This window comes from Heterodontus francisci, chromosome 25 (genome assembly GCF_036365525.1).
Source record: "Heterodontus francisci isolate sHetFra1 chromosome 25, sHetFra1.hap1, whole genome shotgun sequence".
Lineage (NCBI taxonomy): Eukaryota > Metazoa > Chordata > Chondrichthyes > Heterodontiformes > Heterodontidae > Heterodontus > Heterodontus francisci.
The window spans coordinates 76,508,625-76,528,741 of record NC_090395.1 but is presented as its reverse complement, the minus strand read 5'-3'; positions in this window follow the sequence as shown (position 1 = coordinate 76,528,741).

Genomic DNA, 20,117 nt, shown 5'->3' with positions numbered 1-20,117 from the left:
TCATCTATGTCATTTATATAAATGACAAACAATATGGGACCCAGCACAGATCCCTGTGGTACGCCACTGGACACCAGTGGCTTCCAGTCACTAAAACAGCCATCTGTCATCACTCTATGTCTTCTACATCTAAGCCAATTTTGAATCCACCTTATCTAGTTACCCTGTATCCCATGTGTATTTGCTTTCTTGATAAGTCTCCCATGTGGGACCTTGTCAAAGGCTTTGGTGAAATCCATGTAAACTACATCAACTGCACTACCCTCATATGCACACCTGGTCACATGCTCAAAAAATTCAATCAAATTTGTTAGGCATGACCTCCCTCTGACAAAGCCATGCTGACTATTCCTAATCAAATTTTGCCTCTCCAAGTGGAGATAGATTCTCTCCTTCAGAATTTTCTCCAGTAGTTTCCCTACCACTGACGTGAGACTCACTGGTCTATAGTTCCCTGGCTTATCTCTACAACCTTTCTTAAATAGTGGGACCACATTAGCTGTTCTCCAGTCCTCTGGCACCTCCCCCGTGGAAGTGCATTGAAATGGGATTAGTTTGGACGGGTGCTTGATGGTCAGCGCAGGCGCGTTGGGCCGAAGGGCCTGTTTCTGTGCCGTAAATCTCGATGACTCTATTATAAAGAGAGAAATGGCTTGAGATGCATGGGTGCAACTCACTCTGCCAAATCCTAAGTTAATCATTCAATTATTCTGCAATTATAGAATCTTACAGCACAGAAGGAGGTCTTTCGGCTGCTCATAACTGTGCAGCTACTTTGAAAGATCTATCCATTTAGTCCCACTCCCTGCTCTTTCCCCACAGCCCTGCAAAATGTTTCCCTTCAAGTATTTCTTCAATTCCCTTTTGAAACTTAATATTGAATCTGCTTCCACTGCCTTTTCAGACAGTGCGTTCTAGATCACAACAACTCGCTGGGGAAGAAACAAATTCATCATTTTATCTTTCTTCTTTTGTCAATTAAATCTGAGTCCTCTGGTTACTGACACTCCTGCAAACAGAAAATGTTCCTGTGAATGGGAGTGTGTTCCACAGGGTAGCAGAGAGCTGGCAGTGTATCCTCTAGGGTAACAGAGAGCTGGGAGTGTGTTACACGGAGATACAGAGAGCTTGGAGTGCGTTCCACAGAGTAACAGAGAGCTTGGAGTGCGTTCCACAGGGTAACAGAGAGCAGGGAGTGTGTTACACGGAGTAACAGAGAGCAGGGAGTGCATTACATGGAGTAACAGAGAGCTGGGAGTGTGTTCCACAGGGTAACAGCGAGCTTGGAGTGCGTTCCACCAGGTAACAGAGAGCTGGGAGTGAGTTACATGGAGTAACAGAGCTGGGAGTGTGTTACACTGAGTAACAGAGCTGGGAGTGAGTTACATGGCGTAACAGAGCTGAGAGTGTGTTTCACTGAGTAACAGAGCTGTGAGTGTGTTACACGGAGTAACAGAGAGCTGGGAGTGTGTTACACTGAGTAACAGAGCTGGGAGTGTGTTACATGGAGTAACAGAGAGCTGGGAGTATGTTACATGGAGTAACAAAGCTGGGAGTGTGCTACACGGAGTAACAGAGCTGGGAGTGTGTGACACTGAGTAACAGAGCTGGGAGTGTGTTACACGGAGTAACAGAGAGCTGGGAGTGTGTTACATGGAGTAACAGAGAGCTGGGAGTATGTTACATGGAGTAACAGAGCTGTGAGTGTGTTACACGGAGTAACAGAGAGCTGTGAGTGTGTTACACTGAGTAACAGAGCTGGGAGTGTGTTACACGGAGTAACAGAGCTGGGAGTGTGTTACACGTAGTAACAGAGCTGGGAGTGTGTTACACGGAGTAACAGAGCTGGGAGTGGGTTACATGGAGTAACAGAGAGCTGGGAGTATGTTACATGGAGTAACAGAGCTGGGAGTGTGTTACACGGAATAACAGAGAGCTTGGAGCGTGTGACACTGAGTAACATAGCTGGGAGTGTGTTACACTGAGTAACAGAGCTGGGAGTGTGTTACACGGAGTAACAGAGAGCTGGGAGTATGTTACATGGAGTAACAGAGCTGGGAGTATGTTACATAGAGTAACAGAGCTGGGAGTATGTTACATGGAGTAACAGAGAGCTGGGAGTGTGTTACGCTGAGTAACAGAGCTGTGAGTGTGTTACATGGAGTAACAGAGAGCTGGGAGTGTGTTACACTGAGTAACAGAGCGGCGAGTGTGTTACACTGAGTAACAGAGCTGGGAGTGTGTTACACTCAGTAACAGAGAGCTGGGAGTGAGTTACACTGAGTAACAGAGCTGTGAGTGTGTTACACAGAGTAACAGAGAGCTGGGAGTGTGTTACACTGAGTAACAGAGAACTGGGAGTGAGTTACACTGAGTAACAGAGCTGTGAGTGTGTTACACTGAGTAACAGAGCTGGGAGTGTGTTACACTGAGTAACAGAGCTGGGAGTGTGGTACACTGAATAACAGAGAGCTGTGAGTGTGTTACACGGAAAAACAGAGCTGGGAGTGTGTTACACGGAGTAACAGAGCTGGAAGTGTGTTACACTGAGTAACAGAGAGCTGTGAGTGTGTTACACTGAGTAACAGAGCTGGGAGTGTGTTACACGGAATAACAGAGCTGGGAGTGTGTTACACGAAATAACAGAGCTGGGAGTGTGTTACACGGAGTAACAGAGCTGGGAGTGTGTTACATGGAGTAACAGAGCTGGGAGTGTGTAACACGGAGTAACAGATCTGGGAGTGTGATACACTGAGTAACAGAGCTGGGAGTGTGTTACACGGAGTAACAGAGCTGGGAGTGTGTCACGCTGAGTAACAGAGCTGGAAGTGTGTTACACTGAGTAACAGAGCTGGGAGTGTGTTACACGGAGTAACAGAGCTGGGAGTGTGTTACACTGAGTAACAGAGCTGGGAGTGTGTTACACGGAGTAAGAGAGCTGGCAGTGTGTTACACGGAGTAACAGAGCTGGGAGTGTGTTACACTGAGTAACAGAGCTGGGAGTGTGTTACACGGAGTAACAGAGCTGGGAGTGTGTTACGCTGAGTAACAGAGCTGGGAGAGTGTTACACTGAGTAACAGAGCTGGGAGTGTGTTACACAGAGAAACAGAGCTGGGAGTGTGTTACACTGAGCAACAGAGCTGGGAGTATGTTACGCTGAGTAACAGAGCTGGGAGAGTGTTACACGGAGTAACAGAGCTGGGAGTGTGTTACGCTGAGTAACAGAGCTGGGAGTGTGTTACACGGAGTAACAGAGCTGGGAGTGTGTTACACGGAGTAACAGAGCTGGGAGTGTGTTACACGGAGTAACAGAGCTGGGAGTATGTTACACTGAGTAACAGAGCTGGGAGTGTGTTACACTGATTAACAGAGCTGGGAGTATGTTACACTGAGTAACAGAGCTGGGAGTGTGTTACACGGAGTAACAGAGAGCTGGGAGTGTGTTACACAGAGTAACAGAGCTGGGAGTGTGTTACACAGAGTAACAGAGCTGGGAGTGTGTTACACGGAGTAACAGAGCTGGGAGTGTGTTACACTGAGTAACAGAGCTGGGAGTGTGTTACACGGAGTAACAGAGCTGGGAGTGTGTTACATGGAGTAATAGAGAGCTGGGAGTATGTTACATGGAGTAACAGAGAGCTGGGAGTATGTTACATGGAGTAACAGAGAGCGGGGAGTGTGTTACGCTGAGTAACAGAGAGCTGGGAGTGTGTTACACTGAGTAACAGAGCTGGGAGTATGTTACACTGAGTAACAGAGCTGGGAGTATGTTACACTGAGTAACTGAGCTGGGTGTGTGTTACACTGAGTAACAGAGCTGGGAGTGTGTTACTCTGTGTAACAGAGCTGGGAGTGTGTTACACGGAATAACAGAGCTGGGAGTGTGTTACACTGATTAACAGAGCTGGGAGTGTGTTACCAGGAGTAACAGAGCTGGGAGTGTGTTCCACAGGGTAACAGAGCTGGGAGTGTGTTTCATTGGATAAAGAGAGCTGGGAGTGTGTTACACGGAATAACAGAGCTGGGAGTATGTTACACTGAGTAACAGAGCAGGGAGTATGTTACCCTGAGTAACAGAGAGCTGGGTGTATGTTACACTGAGTAACAGAGCTGGGAGTATGTTCCACTGAGTAACAGAGCTGGGAGTGTGTTACACTGAGTAACAGAGAGCTGGGAGTGTGTTACACTGAGTAACAGAGAGCTGGGAGTGTGTTACACTGAGTAACAGAGCTGGGAGTATGTTACACTGATTAACAGAGCTTTGAGTGTGTTACACTGATTAACAGAGCTGGGAGTGTGTTACCAGGAGTAACAGAGCTGGGAGTGTGTTACACTGAGTAACAGAGCTGGGAGTGTGTTACACTGAGTAACAGAGAGCTGGGAGTGTGTTACACTGAGTAACAGAGCTGGGAGTATGTTACACGGAGTAACAGAGCTGGGAGTGTGTTACACTGATTAACAGAGCTGGGAGTGTGTTACCAGGAGTAACAGAGCTGGGAGTGTGTTCCACAGGGTAACAGAGCTGGGAGTGTGTTTCATTGGATAAAGAGAGCTGGGAGTGTGTTCCACAGGGTAACAGAGCTGGGAGTGTGTTTCATTGGATAAAGAGAGCTGGGAGTGTGTTCCACAGGGTAACAGAGCTGGGAGTGTGTTTCATTGGATAAAGAGAGCTGGGAGTGTGTTCCACAGGGTAACAGAGCTGGGAGTGTGTTTCATTGGATAAAGAGAGCTGGGAGTGTGTTACACAGGGTTACAGAGAGCTGGGAGTCAGTTCTATGCTTGCTATTTGCAATACAGAGTCTGTTTACCATTCTTCTCCAGATAACAAATTAATAAATCAACCACGCCCCACACACACTCGGTGACACTTTGGAAAGTGTGAACTTTAAGGTGAAGATAGGGTCATATGCAAACACTTCATTGGGTATTACAGTCTTATATCAGAGTGTTACAGTCAGAGGTGTGGGGTATTTCAGAGTGTTATAGTCAGTTTAAAGGAGGAAAGAGAAGTAGAGAAGCCAAGAGGTTTAGGCAGGGAATTAGGGCCTAGACAGTTGAAAGCACAGCCGCCAATGGTGGAGTGATGGTTGTGGTGAATGCAGAAGAGGCCGGAATTGCAGGATCACAGAGATCTTGTTCGGCGCAGGCTTGGAGGGCCGAATGGCCTGTTCCTGTACTCTACTGTACTGTTCTTCGGTTGTAGGGCTGGAGGAGGTTATAGAGATAGGGAATGTCGAGATCATGGAGGGGTTTGAGAATTAAATTGAGAATTTTTAAATTGAGACATTGCTTAACTGGGAGAGCCTTGCATAGTCAAGCCTAAAGATAACAAAGAGTTTCAGCAACAGATGAGCTGAGGTAGGCATGGAGATCGGCGATGTTACAGAGGTGAAAGTAGATGGTCTTTGTGGCGGAGGGTCAGAAGTTCAGTTCAAGGCCTAAAAACAGAATCTGTGGAGAGAGAAGCAGACTTAAAGTTTCAGGTGAGTGACCCTTCGTGCAATCTGGTGGGCTTAATTTTACCAGCACCTCGACGTTGGGGGTCTTGGTGGGGGGCCCGTAAAATACTTGTGGGAACAACCCACCACGACCCCCGACACCGAAAAGGTCCGGCCGCATTTTACCGGCAGCGGCGAGGCCTCGATGCGGCCTCTCTGCCACTTGGCGGCAGGGCCGTCACTTAAATATTAAAAGTAATTTTAAAAACATGCAGATCAACTTACCTTGTCCCTGCGGCCGTCCCATGCCAATATTATGGCCGCCAGCCGCAACCCACGTGCCTTCAGAACTCCGTTCCGAGGCGAGACACTGGTGGGGGGGGGAGTGGGGAAAACATTTTTTATTGGCTGTGGGGATGATGGGAAGGAGTTGAAGTGCAAATGTGATGAGGTTGGGGGAGTAGGTTCCGGGTGGGAATAAAGCTAATGTTCGTGATATAGACCAATGAAAACAACATTAGGGGGTTGGGAAAGGGCCTCCAGCTTTTAATTATTTTTTAAACAAAATCCAGAGAAATGTTACTTTAAAAATGGAAATTTTTGCTCCGGGCTTGAAGCCCTTTAAAAGTTGCGCTGGTGTCTGTGTGGTGGTGCCAGATGCCATTGCCAGTGCCGGATTATCCACCCCCCTATGTCATCAGCTTTACTGGCTGGGCACTGCTCTCATCTGTGGGTCTTCTTGGCTCCACAATGTTGACAAGGTTTTCCAACGTCATGCACCTTCTCACCTGGATGTTTTTTTCTTTTCTTCAAAGTGTTTCCCTGGCTTTGGCTTAACCTGTTGGATGAGCATTGGACTCCTTCTCATCCACAGCTTGTCTTCAGCTCGTATGATGTCCCTATTCTGTTGGTGAACTTCAGTCCGTCTTACAATTTGAATTGCCTTTTCCAGTGTAAGGTCTTCCTTGGATTGCAACAGGTCAGACAAGGATTCATCCGCTATGCCAACACCTATCCTGTCTTTGATTAGTTCTGCCTTTAATTCGCTGTATTCGCAACCTTCTGCCAATCTATAAAAGTCATTAATCTAGGGAAAATAGAATATGAGAGTAAACTAGTGAGAAACATAAAAATGTACTGTAAAAACCTCTATCAGTATGGAGATAGGTAAAGATTAGCAAAAACAAATGTGGGTGCATTACAAGCAGAGTCAAAGAATAAGGAAATGGCAGAGAAACTGAACAAATACTTCATGTCTATCTTTATGGAGGGAAATACTAAAAACCTCCCAGAAATAATGGAGAAGCAAGGGACTAGTGTAAACAAGGAACTGCAAGATATTGATATTAGTGGAAAAAAAAGCACTAGAGAAATTAATGGAACTTAAAGTAAATAAACCACCTGGAGCTGATGATCTACATCCCAGAGTGTTGAAAGAGGTGACTGTAGAGATAGTAGATGCATTGGTGGTCATCTTTCAAAATTCTATAGACTCTGCAATGGTTCCTGCAGATTGGAAGGTGGCAAATGTAACCCCACAATTTAAGAAAGGAGGGAGAGAAAAAATAGGGAACAACAGACCTGTTAGCCTAACATCAGTCGTAGGGAAAATGCTAGAATCTAGAATGAAGGGTGTGATAACAGGATACTTGGAAAATAATGGTAGGATTGAGCCGAGTCAACACGGATTTATGAAAGGGAAATCATGTTTAACAAACCTGTTGGGGTTTTTTCAGGATGTAGTTAGCAGAATAGACAAGGAAGAACTGATGGATGTGGTATATTTAGATTTTCAGAAAGCTTTTGATAAGGTCCCACACAAGAGGTTAATAAACAAAATTAGAGCACATGGGATTGGGGGGAAGATACTGGCATGGATTGAGAACTGGTTAACAGACAGAAAATAGAGAGTAGGAATAAATGGGTCATTTTCAGATTGGCAGGCTGTGATTAGTGGGGTACTGCAAGGATCAGTGCTTGGGCCCCAGCTATTCACAATCTATATCAATGATTTTATGTGGGGATTAAATCTAACATCTCCAAGTTTGCAGATGAGACAAAACTAGGTTGAAATGTTAGTTGTGAGGAGGATGCAAAGACGCTTCAAGGGGATTTGGAAAGGCTAAGCGAGTGGGCAAATATTTGGCAGATGGAATACCATGTGGAGAAATGTGAGGTTATCCATTTTGGTTGGAAAAACAGAAATGCAGAGCATTTCTTAAATGGTGAGAGGCTGGGAAGTGTTGAACTTCAAAGGAACTTGGGTGTCCTTGTTCATAAATTACTGAAAGCTAACATACAGGTACAGCAAGTAATTAAGAAGGCAAATGGTATGCTGGCCTTTATTACAAAAAAGATTTGAGTAAAGATGTCTTACTGCAATTATATAGAGCCTTGGTGAGACCGCACCTGGATTATTATGTGCAGTTTTGGTCTCCTTACCTAAGGAAAGATATATTTGCCATAGGGGGAGTGCAACGAAGGTTCACCAAACTATTTCCTCAGATGGAGGGATTGTCCTACGAGGAAAGATTAAATAGACTGGGCCTTTATTCTCTGGAGTTTCGAAGAATGAGCAGTGATCTCATTCAAATGTACAAAATTCTCACAGGGCTCAACAGGGTAGATGCAGGAAGGATGTTTACCCTGGCTGGGGAGTCTCGAACCAGGGGACAGTGTCTCATAATAAGGGCAGGTCATTTAGAACTGAGATGAGGAGGAATTTCTTCACTCAGAGAGTGGTGAATCTTTGGAATTCTCTGCCCCAGAGGGCTGTCGAGACTCAGTTGATGAGTATGTTCAAGACGGAGATCAATAGATTTCTATATATTAATATCGAGGGATACGAGGATAGTGCAGGAAAATGGTGTTGAAGTAGAAGCTCAGCCATGTTCTCATTGAATGGTGGAGCAGGCTCGAAGGGCTGAATGGCCTACTCCTGCTCCTATTTCTTATGTTCCTATGTTCTAGCTCATGTGACTGTTGCATCTTCACTCGTACAGGGGGAGGGGTCTCTCTCACTGTCTTCTATTGTTAAACCTTTACATTCTTATACTACATAGTCAACTGTGTCAAAGTCTGCAGACAGGTTGAGAAGGACGAGGGGGATAGTTTCCCATGGTCACAGTCACATACAATGTCATTTATGACTTTGATAGCTATTTTGTTACTGTGGCGGGTAGAAACCTGATTGGAGGGATTTAAACATGGAGTTCTGGGAAAAATCAGTCACGGATTTGGGTGGTGACAACATGTTCAAGGGCTTTGGAAAGGAGAGGGAGGTTGGAGATGGAATGGTAGTTTTCAAGGACAGTGGGGTCAAGGCTGGAATTTTTTTCGAGGGAGATGCTGAGAGTAGCTTTTAAAAGGCATATTCCATAGTCTGGCCCACACAATGTCCAAAGCAACACATAAATGATAAGAAAACAATTTATTTTTTAAAGCTCCTATCTCATAGCAATGTACCATAGTTGCTTGAGGTGCAGTAGCTCTTGCTACATAAGTGAATGCAGTAGATATTTTAAAATAATCTATGTTTTGTTACTGCTGGTTAGCTGAGACACTGGCAGAATGCCCTGCTTTTCTTCAAATGTTACCATGTAATCAGGCAAATACTGGTTCCTGGCCCGTGATTTGTCTCACATGGTATAGTGTGTCTAGGCAGCAGTGAATCCCTCTGCTCTTCAACTCACACAATATCATTCAACAAACTCCAGTTTTCTCAAAATTTAAATATTTACTGGGCTGAAAATTTAACCTGTTTGCTGGCAGTGAAATGAGTTTTGTTGGTTTCAACCCTGTTACTAGTGGACATGGGGCATATGTCACTAATTGCACTCTCATTCAGATCCAATCAGAAAAAGGACATAGACAAGTTGGTGGAATGGGCTGTACCTGCCCAGGGAGTGTTAGATACCGTGTACTTGAAATTGAAATGTGTTTTTTTAATATTCCATTGGCCTCCACACCCGTACACTAATGTATCTGGTCAGCAGCACTGAGTTCCAAACATTCTCTGATCCGTGGAAGACCCTCAGTAGTCACTTGTCCCTGTGCCATTCCCAAGTTGACACTGAGTCTTTTACAGTTGTAAATGAACTGACACAACCAATGAAAAGTGCTCTGTGCATGAATGTTCATCTCTTTCTTTTTCTAGTGTGGTTAAAGGCACTGCCCAGTGCTGGCACTGAGCCATAAGACCCAGCAAATCCTTGAATTGATCCCTGGAGTTAGTTATCCCATCTGGGAGCAGAATTCCGACACTGCATTGAGCTGAGAAAATGAAGATTGAGAATCCATCAGGAGTCCTGCTCCTGCCTGAATAAATTTTGACCCTATTCCCACTGAACTACGAACCATCCAACTTCCCTTACTGGCATAAAAGCAAAATAATGCAGATGCTGGAAATCTGAAATAAAAACAGAAAGTACTGGAAATACTGAGCAGGTCTGGCAGCATCTGCGGAGAGAGAAACAGAGTTAATGTTTCAGGTCTGTGACCCTTCAGCACCTTCTGTTTTTATTCCCTTCCTGGCACCCGTGTTAGCTAATATTGTTAGCATTCTCACTCCTCAGGTAGTCCTTCTTTCCTTCAAATCTACCATTATCATTGCTTTCCTTAAACCATAAAACCATAGAAAAATTACAGCACAGAAGGAGGCCATTCAGCCCATTGTGTCTGCACCAGCTGAAAAAAACTAGCCGCCCAATCTAATCCCACCTTCCACCATCTGGTCTGTAGTCTTGCAGGTTACAGCACTTCAGGTGTATGTCCAGGTACCTTTTAAATGAGTTGAGGGTTTCTGCCTCCACCACCGATTCAGGCAGTGAATTCCAGACACCCACCACCCTCTGGGTGAAAAGTTTTTCCTCATGTCCCCTCTAATCCTTCTACCAATCACCTTAAATCTGTGCCCCCTGGTAATTGACCTCTCCTCTGGGGGAAACAGGTCCTTCCTGTCTACTCGATCTAGGCCCCTCATAACTTTGTACATCTCAATTAAGTCACCCCTCAGCCTCCTCTGTTCTAAGGAAAACAACCCTAGCCTATCCAATCTTTCCTCATAGCTGCAACTTTCAAGCCCTGGCAACATTCTTGTAAATCTCCTCCGCACTCTCTCCAGAGCAACTATGTCCTTCCTGTAATGTGGTGACCAGAACTGTACACAATACTCCAGCAGTGGCCTAACCAGTGTTTTATACAGTTCCAGCATCACATCCCTGCTTTTGTATTCTATACCTTGGCCAATAAAGGAAAGCATTCCATATGCCTTCTTCACCACTTTATCTACCTGTTCTGCCACCTTCAGGGACCTGTGAATATGCACTCCAAGGTCTCTCACTTCTTCTACCCCTCTCAATATCCTCCCATTTATTGTGTATTCCGTCGCTTTGTTTGCCTTCCCCAAATGCATTACCTCACACTTCTCTGGATTGAATACCATTTGCCACTTTTCCACCCACTCAACCAAAGCATTGATATCATTCTGGAGTCTACAGCTAGCCTCTTCACTATCAACTACACGGCCAATTTTTGTGTCATCAGCAAATTTCCCAATCATGCTTCCCACATTTAAGTCCAAATCATTAATATATACCACAAACAGCAAGGGACCCAACACTGAACCCTGTGGAAAGCCACTGGAATCCGCCTTCCATTCGCACAAACATCCATCAACTACTACCCTTTGTTCCCTGTCACTGAGCCAATTTTGGATCCAACCTGCTAGATTCCCCTGTCACGTATGGGCTTTCATTTTACTGACCAGTCTGCCATGTGGGACCTTGTCAAATGCCTTACTTAAATCCATGTAGACCACATCCACTGCACTACCCTCATCTATCCTCCTAGTTACCTCCGCAAAAAACTCAATCAAGTTAGTAAGACATGACCTTCCCTTAACAAATCCATGCTGACTATCCCTGATTAATCCATGCCTTTCTAAGTGTCGGTTTATCCTGTCCCTCAGAATAGATTCTAACAATTTACCCACCATCGAGGTCAGACTGACCAGCCTATAATTATTTGGCCTATCCCTCGCACCCTTTTTAAACAATGGTATAACCTCCAAACCTCTGGCACCTCACCCGTATCTAGTGAGGATTTGAAAATGATCCTCAACGCATCCGCTATTTCCTCCCTGGCTTCCTTTAATAACCTGGGATGCAATCCATCTGGCCCTGGCGATTTATCCACTTTCAAGGATGTCTGACCCTCTAGTACTTCCTCTCTCATTATACCTATCTATCTAATATTTCACACTCTTCCTCTTTAACTACAATGTCTGCATCATCCCTCTCCTTTGTGAAGACAGAGGCAAAAAACTCATTAAGAACCCTGCCCACATCATCTGCATCCACGTGTAAATTCCCTTGTACATCTCTGATAGGCCCTACCCTTTCCTTAATTATCCTCTTGCTCTTAATGTACTGATAAAACATCTTTGGGTTTTCCTTGATTTTACCTGCCAATAATTTTTCATGTCCTCTCCATGCTTTTCTAATTTCCATTTTTAATTCACCCCTGCACTTTCTATACTCCTCTATGCATCCTCCTTGGAAATTATTGCTCTTTCTCCAACCTCCTTTCTTCTCCAAGCAATTGAACGTGTTGTTATCGCCCAAATCCATGACCATTTTTACTGGAACTACATGTTTCAACCCTCCAATCATGTTTCCTCACCTGTCCACAATACTGAAATGGCTCGTATCAAAGTTATAAGTGACATCCTATGTGACTCTGACAAAATTAAATTATCCCTTATTGTCCTTTTTGATCTGTCTGCAGCCTTGAACACTTTTGACCACACCATCCTCCTCCAACTCTTGTCCAGCTAGGTAGGACTGCTCTCACCTGGTTCCATTCTTATCTATTTAATCGTAGTCAGAGAACCATTATCACTGACTTCTCTTCCTGCTCCTCACCGTTAGCTCTGGTGTTCCCCAAGGATCTATCATTGCGCCTCCTATTTCTCATCTTAATGCTGCCCCTCAGTACCATCTTCTGAAAACACAACTGCAGTTTCCACATGTACACTGACGACACCCAGCTCTACCTCACCAGTACCTCTCTCAGTCCTTCCACTGTCCCGAAATTGTCTGACTGCTTGTCCAACATCTGGTATTGGATGAGCAGAAATTTCTTGCAATGAAATATTGGGGAGACCAAAGCCATTGTCTTCAGTCCCTGCTTCAAACTCCATTCCCTAGCTACAGACCCCATCCTCTCCCTGGCAACAATCTGAGGCTGTTCGCAACCCTGGTGTTACATTTGATCCCAAGATGAGCTTCCAACCACATATTCTCGCCATCACTAAGACCGCCTATTTCCACCTCCATAACTATATCTGACTCTGCCACTGCCTCAGCATCTACTGCTGAACCCCTCATGCATGCTCTTGTTACCTTGAAACTTGACTATTCCAATACAGTTCTGGCTAGTCTCCCACGCTCTACCCTTCGTAAACTTGATGTCATCCAAAAATCCACTGCCTGTGTCCTTACTTACACCAAGTCCCATTCACCTATCACTCTGTTCACACCAAGTCCCATTCACCTATCACTCTGTTCACACCAAGTCCCATTCACCTTTCACCCCTGTTCGTGCCAAGTCCCATTCACCTATCACCCCCATTCACACTAAGTCCCATTCACCTATCACCCTGTTCACACCAAGTCCCATTCACCTATCACCCCCGTTCACACCAAGTCCCATTCACCTATCACCCCCGTTCACACCAAGCCCCATTCACCTATCCCCTGTTCACTCCAAGTCCCATTCACCTATCACCCCCATTCACACTAAGTCCCATTCACCTATCACCCTGTTCACACCAAGTCCCATTCACCTATCACCCCCGTTCACACCAAGTCCCATTCACCTATCACCCCCGTTCACACCAAGCCCCATTCACCTATCACCCTGTTCATACCAAGTCCCATTCACCTATCACCCCCGGTCACACCAAGTCCCATTCACCTATCACCCCCGTTCACACCAAGTCCCATTCACCTATCACCCGGTTCACACCAAGTCCCATTCACCTATCACCCCGTTCACACCAAGTCCCATTCACCTATCACCGTGTTCACACCAAGTCCCATTCACCTTTCAACCCTGTTCACACCAAGTCCCATTCACCTTTCACCCCTGTTCATGCCAAGTCCCATTCACCTTTCACCACTGTTCACGCCAAGGCCCATTCAACTTTCACCCCCATTCATACCAAGTCCCATTCACCTATCACCGTGTCCACACCAAGTCCCATTCACCTTTCAACCCTGTTCACACCAAGTCCCATTCACCTATCACCCTGTTCACACTAAGTCCCATTCACCTTTCACCCCTGTTCATGACAGGTCCCATTCACCTTTCACCACTGTTCATGCCAAGTCCCATTCACCTATCACCCCAGTTCACACTGACCTACATTGGCTCAGAGTTAAGCAAGATCTCTGGCCTCGCCCCTCACTATCTCTGTAATCTCCTCCATGGCTTTGCCCCTCCCTATCTCCCTAATCTCCTCCATGGCCTCACCCCTCCCTATCTCTGTAATCTCCTCCATGACCTCGCCCCTCACTATCTCCCTAATCTCCTCCATGGCCTCACCCCTCACTATCTCTGTAATCTCCTCCATGGCTTCGCCCCTCCCTATCCCTAATCTCCTCCATGGCCTCACCCCTCCCTATCTCTGTAATCTCCCCCATGGCCTCGCCCCTCACTATCTCTGTAATCTCCTCCATGGCCTCGCCCCTCCCTATCTCTGTAATCTCCTCCATGGCCTCGCCCCTCCCTATCTCTGTAATCTCCTCCATGGCCTCGCCCCTCACTATCTCTGTAATCTCCTCCATGGCCTCGCCCCTCACTATCTCTGTGATCACCTCCATGGCTTCGCCCCTCACTATCTCTGTAATCTCCTCCATGGCCTCACCCCTCCCTATCTCTGTAATCTCCTCCCTGGCCTCGCCCCTCCCTATCTCTGTAATCTCCTCCATGGCCTCGTCCCTCCCTATCTCTGTAATCTCCTCCATGGCCTCGCCCCTCCCTATCTCTGCAATCTCCTCCATGGCCTCGCCCCTCCCTATCTCTGTAATCTCCTCCATGGCCTCGCCCCTCACTATCTCTGTAATCTCCTCCATGGCCTCGCCCCTCACTATCTCTGTAATCTCCTCCATGGCCTCACCCCTCACTATCTCTGTAATCTCCTCCATGGCCTCGCCCCTCACTATCTCTGTAATCTCCTCCATGGCCTCACCCCTCACTATCTCTGTAATCTCCTCCCTGGCCTCGCCCCTCACTATCTCTGTAATCTCCTCCATGGCCTCACCCCTCACTATCTCTGTAATCTCCTCCCTGGCCTCACCCCTCACTATCTCAATCTCCTCCCTGGCCTCACCCCTCACTATCTCTGTAATCTCCTCCCTGGCCTTACCCCTCACTATCTCTGTAACCTCCTTCAGCCCCACATCCCTCCAAGATATCTGCGCTCCTCTAATTCTGATCTTTTGTGCGTCCCTGATTTTAATCGCTCCACCATTGGTGGTCGTGCCTTTGGTTGCCTGGGCCCCAAGATTTGGAATTTCCCACTACACCTCTCTGCCTCGCTACCTCTCTTTCCTCCTTTAAGACATTCTTTGAAACCTACCTGTTTGACCAAACTTTCGGTTATCTACCCTAATGTTGGTTTACGTGGCTTGGTGCAATATCTTGTTTTATAACGCCCCTGTAAAGCACCTTGTTAAAGTTAAAGGTGCTACAGAAAGACAAGTTTTTGTTGTTAAAGCCAAATGTAACATGGTGCATTTTAGCAGGAGGAATAGGGTGGCTACGCATTCCCTGAAATGTAAGAGTCTAAGCAGGGTGGAAGAACAAAGGGATCAAGGATACAGATACACAAATAATTAAAAGTAGAGTTGCAGCTAACAACCTGCTAAAAAGTACAAGTGAAGGCACTGAGGTTTATTTCAAAGAGGTTCTGTGAAATTATACGTAATGTTGGTTCAACCACACTTGGAGCTCTGTGAACAGTTCTGGTCTTCATATTATTAAAAGGATATAGAAGCACTGGAGAAGGTACAAAAAGGATTTACAAGAATGATACCAGAACTGGGAGGTTATACCTAGCAGGAAAGACTGGGAAGGCTGGAGCTTTTTTCTCCAGAAAAGAATGCTGAACGGTGACCTGATAGAGGGCATAAAGGTTATGAAAGGGTTTGACAGGGTAGACATGGAGAAAATATTTCCACTTGTGGGGAGATCACAACTAGTGGTCATAAATATAAGACAGTCACTATTAAATCTAATAGGGAATTCAGGAAAAACTTCTTTACCCAGAGAGTGGTGAGAATGTGGAACTCGCTACCATAGGGAGTGGTTGAGGTGAATAGTATCGATACATTTAAGGGAAAGCTGGATAAACACATGAGGCAGAAAGAAATAGAAGGTTATGGTGATAGAGTGACATGATGTAGGGTGGGAGAAGAATGCTGGCATGCAGCATTCAGGCTGAATGGCCTTTTCTGTGCTGTAGATTCGATATAATCCTGATTGTGATTGAGTGCTGTTGCCCCTTCATGCTGTTCATTGTGGTTTTATACCCGAGCACACACACTATCTGAGCATGGTGGGAGACACCAGGTGAATCATAGAATCATAGAAAGTTTAAGGCAAAGAATGAGGCCAGTTGGCCCATCATGTCTGTGCCAGCCGAAAAACGATCCACCCAGTCTAATCCCACCTTCCAGCATTTGGTCTGTAGCCCTGCAGATTACAGCACTTGAGTTGCATATCCAGACTCCTGTGGAATGAGTTGAGGATCTCTGCCTCAACTACCCTTTCAGGCAGTGAGTTCCAGACCATCATCATCCTCTAGGTGAAAACATTTTCCTCATCTCCCCTCTAACTTTCTACCAATCACTTTAAATCTATGCCCCTTCGTCACTGACCTCTCTGCTAATGTGAATAGTCCCTTCACCTCCACTTTATCCAGGCCCCTCAAACTTTTGTACATTTCAATCAAATCTCCCCTCAGCCTTCTCTGTTCCAAGGAGAACAACCCCAGCCTATCCAATCTTTCCTCATAGCTGCACTTTTCCAGTCCTGGCAACATCTTTGTAAATCTCCTCTGTACCCCCTCTAGTGCAATTACATCCTTTCTGTAATGAGATGAACAGAACTGCACACAGTATTCAAGTTGTGGCCTAACCAATGAGTTATACAGTTCCAGCATAACCTCCCTGCTCTTATATTCTATACCTCGGCTAATAAAGAAAAGGATTCCATATGCCTTCTTAACCACCTTATTGACCTGTCCTGCTACCTTCAGGGATCTGTGGACATTCATTCCAAGGTCCCTCACTTCCTCTACACTTCTCAGTATTTTCCCATTAATTGTGTATTCCTTTGCCTTATTTGACCTCCCCAAATGCATCACCTCACACTTCTCCAAGTTGAATTCCATTTGCCACTTTTCTGCCCATCTGACCAGACCATCAATATCTTCCTGCAGTCTACAGCTATCCTCCTCGCTATCTACTACATGGCCAATCTTTGTGTCATCTGCAAACTTCTTGATCATGCCCCCTACATTTATGTCCAAATTGTTAATATAGACCACAAAAAGCAGGGGGCCCAGTGCTGAGCCCTGCGGAATGCCACTGGAAACAGCCCTCCAGTCACAAAAGCACACTACCCTTTGTTTCCTGCCACGAAGCCAATTTTGTATCCACCTTGCTGTATTTCCCTGGATCCCATGGGATTTTATTTTTTAACCAGTCTGCCATGTGGAACGTTGTCAAAAGCCTTGCTAAAATCCATGTAGACCACATCAGCTGCACTACCCTCATCTATCTTCCTTGTTACTTCTGCAAAATATTCGTCAGGCAAGATCTTCCCTTAACAAATCCATGCTGACTATTCTTGATTAACCTGTGCCTTTCTAAGTAACAGTTTATCCTGTCTCTCAGAATAGATTCCAATAATTTTCCCACTACTGAGGTTAGACTGACTGGCCTGTAATTATTCGGTCTATCCTTCGCTCCCTTTTTGAACAGAGGTACAATGTTAATAGGTCTCCAATCCTCCAGCACCACACCTGTATCCAGTGAGGACTGGAAAATGATGGTCAGACCCTCTGCTATTTCCTCTCTTGCTTCTTTTAAAAGCCGAGGATACATTTCATCTCGCCCTGGTGATTTATTAACTTTCAAGGAGGCTAATCCCATTAATACTTCCTCTCTCCCTATGTTTATCATATCCAATACTTCACACTCTTCCTCTCTAACTACAATATCTGCATCGTCCCCCTCTTTTGTGAAGACAGATACAAAGTATTCATTAAGAACCATACCAATATCTTCTGCTCCTACACATAGGTTACCTTTTTGGTCTTTTATGGGCCCTACTCTCTCCTTAGTTATCCTCTTACTCGTAATGTATTGATAAAACATCTTTGGGTTCACCTTGGTTTTGCTTGCCAATATTCTTTCATACCCTCTCTTTGCTTTCCTAAATTCCTTTTTGATTTCACCCCTCCACTTTTTGCACTCCTCTCAGCTTTCTGTAGTATTGAGTGCTTGGTGTCGGACACAAGCTTTCCTTTTCAGCCTTATCTTACCCTGTAAGCTCCTTGACAACCAGGGGGCTCTGGATTTGGCCATCTCACCCTTTTTCGTTGTGGGAGCATATTTACTCTGAACCCCTTGAATCTCCCCTTTGAGTGCCTCCCACTGTTCTGACACTGATTTACCTTCAAGTAGCTGTTTCCAGTCCACTTTCACTAAATCACTCCTCAGTTTAGTAAAATTGGCCTTGCCCCAATTGAGAACTCTAACTCCTGTTCTAACTCTGTCCTTTTCTATAATTACGTTAAAACTAACTGAATTATGATCACTATCACCAAAATGCTCTCCCACTGCCACTCCTTCCACCTGCCCATCTTCATTTCCTAAAACTAAGTGTAAAACTGTGCCCTTTCTTGTTGGACTTGCTACATACTGGGAAAAAAAGTTCTCCTGAATGCACCTCAAGAATTCTGTTCCCTCAATTCCTTTCACACTAAAACTATCCCAGTTAATATTGGGGTAATTAAAATCCCTGACTATTACTGCCCTATTGTTCTTGCACTTCTCAGAGATTTGCCTACATATCTGCTCTTCTATCTCCCTCTGACTGTTTGGGGGTCTATAATACACTCTCAGCAGTGTGATTGCCCCTTTTTTGTTCCTTAGCTCAATCCATATGGCCTAATTTGATGAACCTTCCAACATATCATCCCTCCTCACAGCTGTAATAGTTTCCTTGACCAAAATTGCCACTCCCCCTCCTTTCTTATCCCCCTCCCTATCACGTCTGAAAACCCTGTAACCAGGAACATTGAGCTGCCATTCCTGTCCCTCCTTAAGCCATGATTCTGTATTAGCTATGATATCATACTGTCATGTGTCTATCTGTGTCCTCAGCTCATCTGCTTTATTTGTTATACTCCTTGCATTGAAATAGATACCCTTGAGCACTGCCAAACTCTTTTTTTTATTTTCTAACCCTCGTTTCCTCTGTCTTCCAGACTCATCCATTAATTTTCCACCTTCCATTTTAATTTCTGATTTTGTCCCAGCTGAGTCTACCCTCAGGTCCCCATCCCCCTGCCAAACTAGTTTAAACACTCCCCAACAGCACTAGCAAAACGTCCCGCAAGGAACTCAGTCCTGGCTCCGTTCAGGTGCAACCCATCTGACCTTTACCGGTCCCATCTCCCCCAGAGCCAGTCCCAATGTCCCAGGAATCTAAAGCCCTCCCTGCTGCACCATCTTTCCAGCCACGCATTTATCTGTCTTATCCTTCTATTTCGATACTCATTTGTGCACGGCACTGGGTTGATAATTTCTTACCTAGCTCCTTAAATTCTGACTGCAGGGCCATATCCCTCTTTCTACCTATGTCTTTGGTTCTAATGTAGACCACGACTGCTGGCTGTTCACCCTCCCCTTTCAGGATGCTGTGCAGCCGCTCAGTGACATCCATGACCCTGGCACCAGGGAGGCAACAGACCATTCTGGATTCAGGTCTGCGGCCATAGAAATGCCTGTCTGTTCCCCTGACTATTGAATCACTGATCACTATGGCTCTTCCAGTCTTCCCTGTACCCACCTGTGCAGCTGAGCCACCCGTGGTGCCATGGACTTGGCTCTGGCTGCATTCCCCAGGTGAAGCATCACTTTCCTCAGTATTCAGAACTGAATACCTTTTGGAGAGTGAGATGCACTCAGGGGTCTCCTGCACTACCTACCTAATTCTTTTTGACTGTCTGGTGGTCACCCATTCCCTCTCTTCCTGCATACTCTTAAGTTGTGGGGTGACCACATCTATAACCGTGCTATCCACAGCTGCAGCTGTGAAAGCTGTACCCCACAAAATGCACAAGAGCGAGAATGCATTGACAATGTAAAAAAATCTACACGTCTTTAATATATATTAAGCAAGCATTGGTTTAAATGGGTCACCTTTTGTATTATCAGATTAATATCACATTCTCTTCAGCACTCCAACACCCACGCCCCAAACTCCCCATTCATCAATTAGTTAGTGGATTGGTGGTAATGTCACCTTAGCAGCGAGATGGTCTGGATCTCCGCTCCCAGCGGACCTCAGTAACACAAGAGTGAAGGGAAATGAGCAGGCAC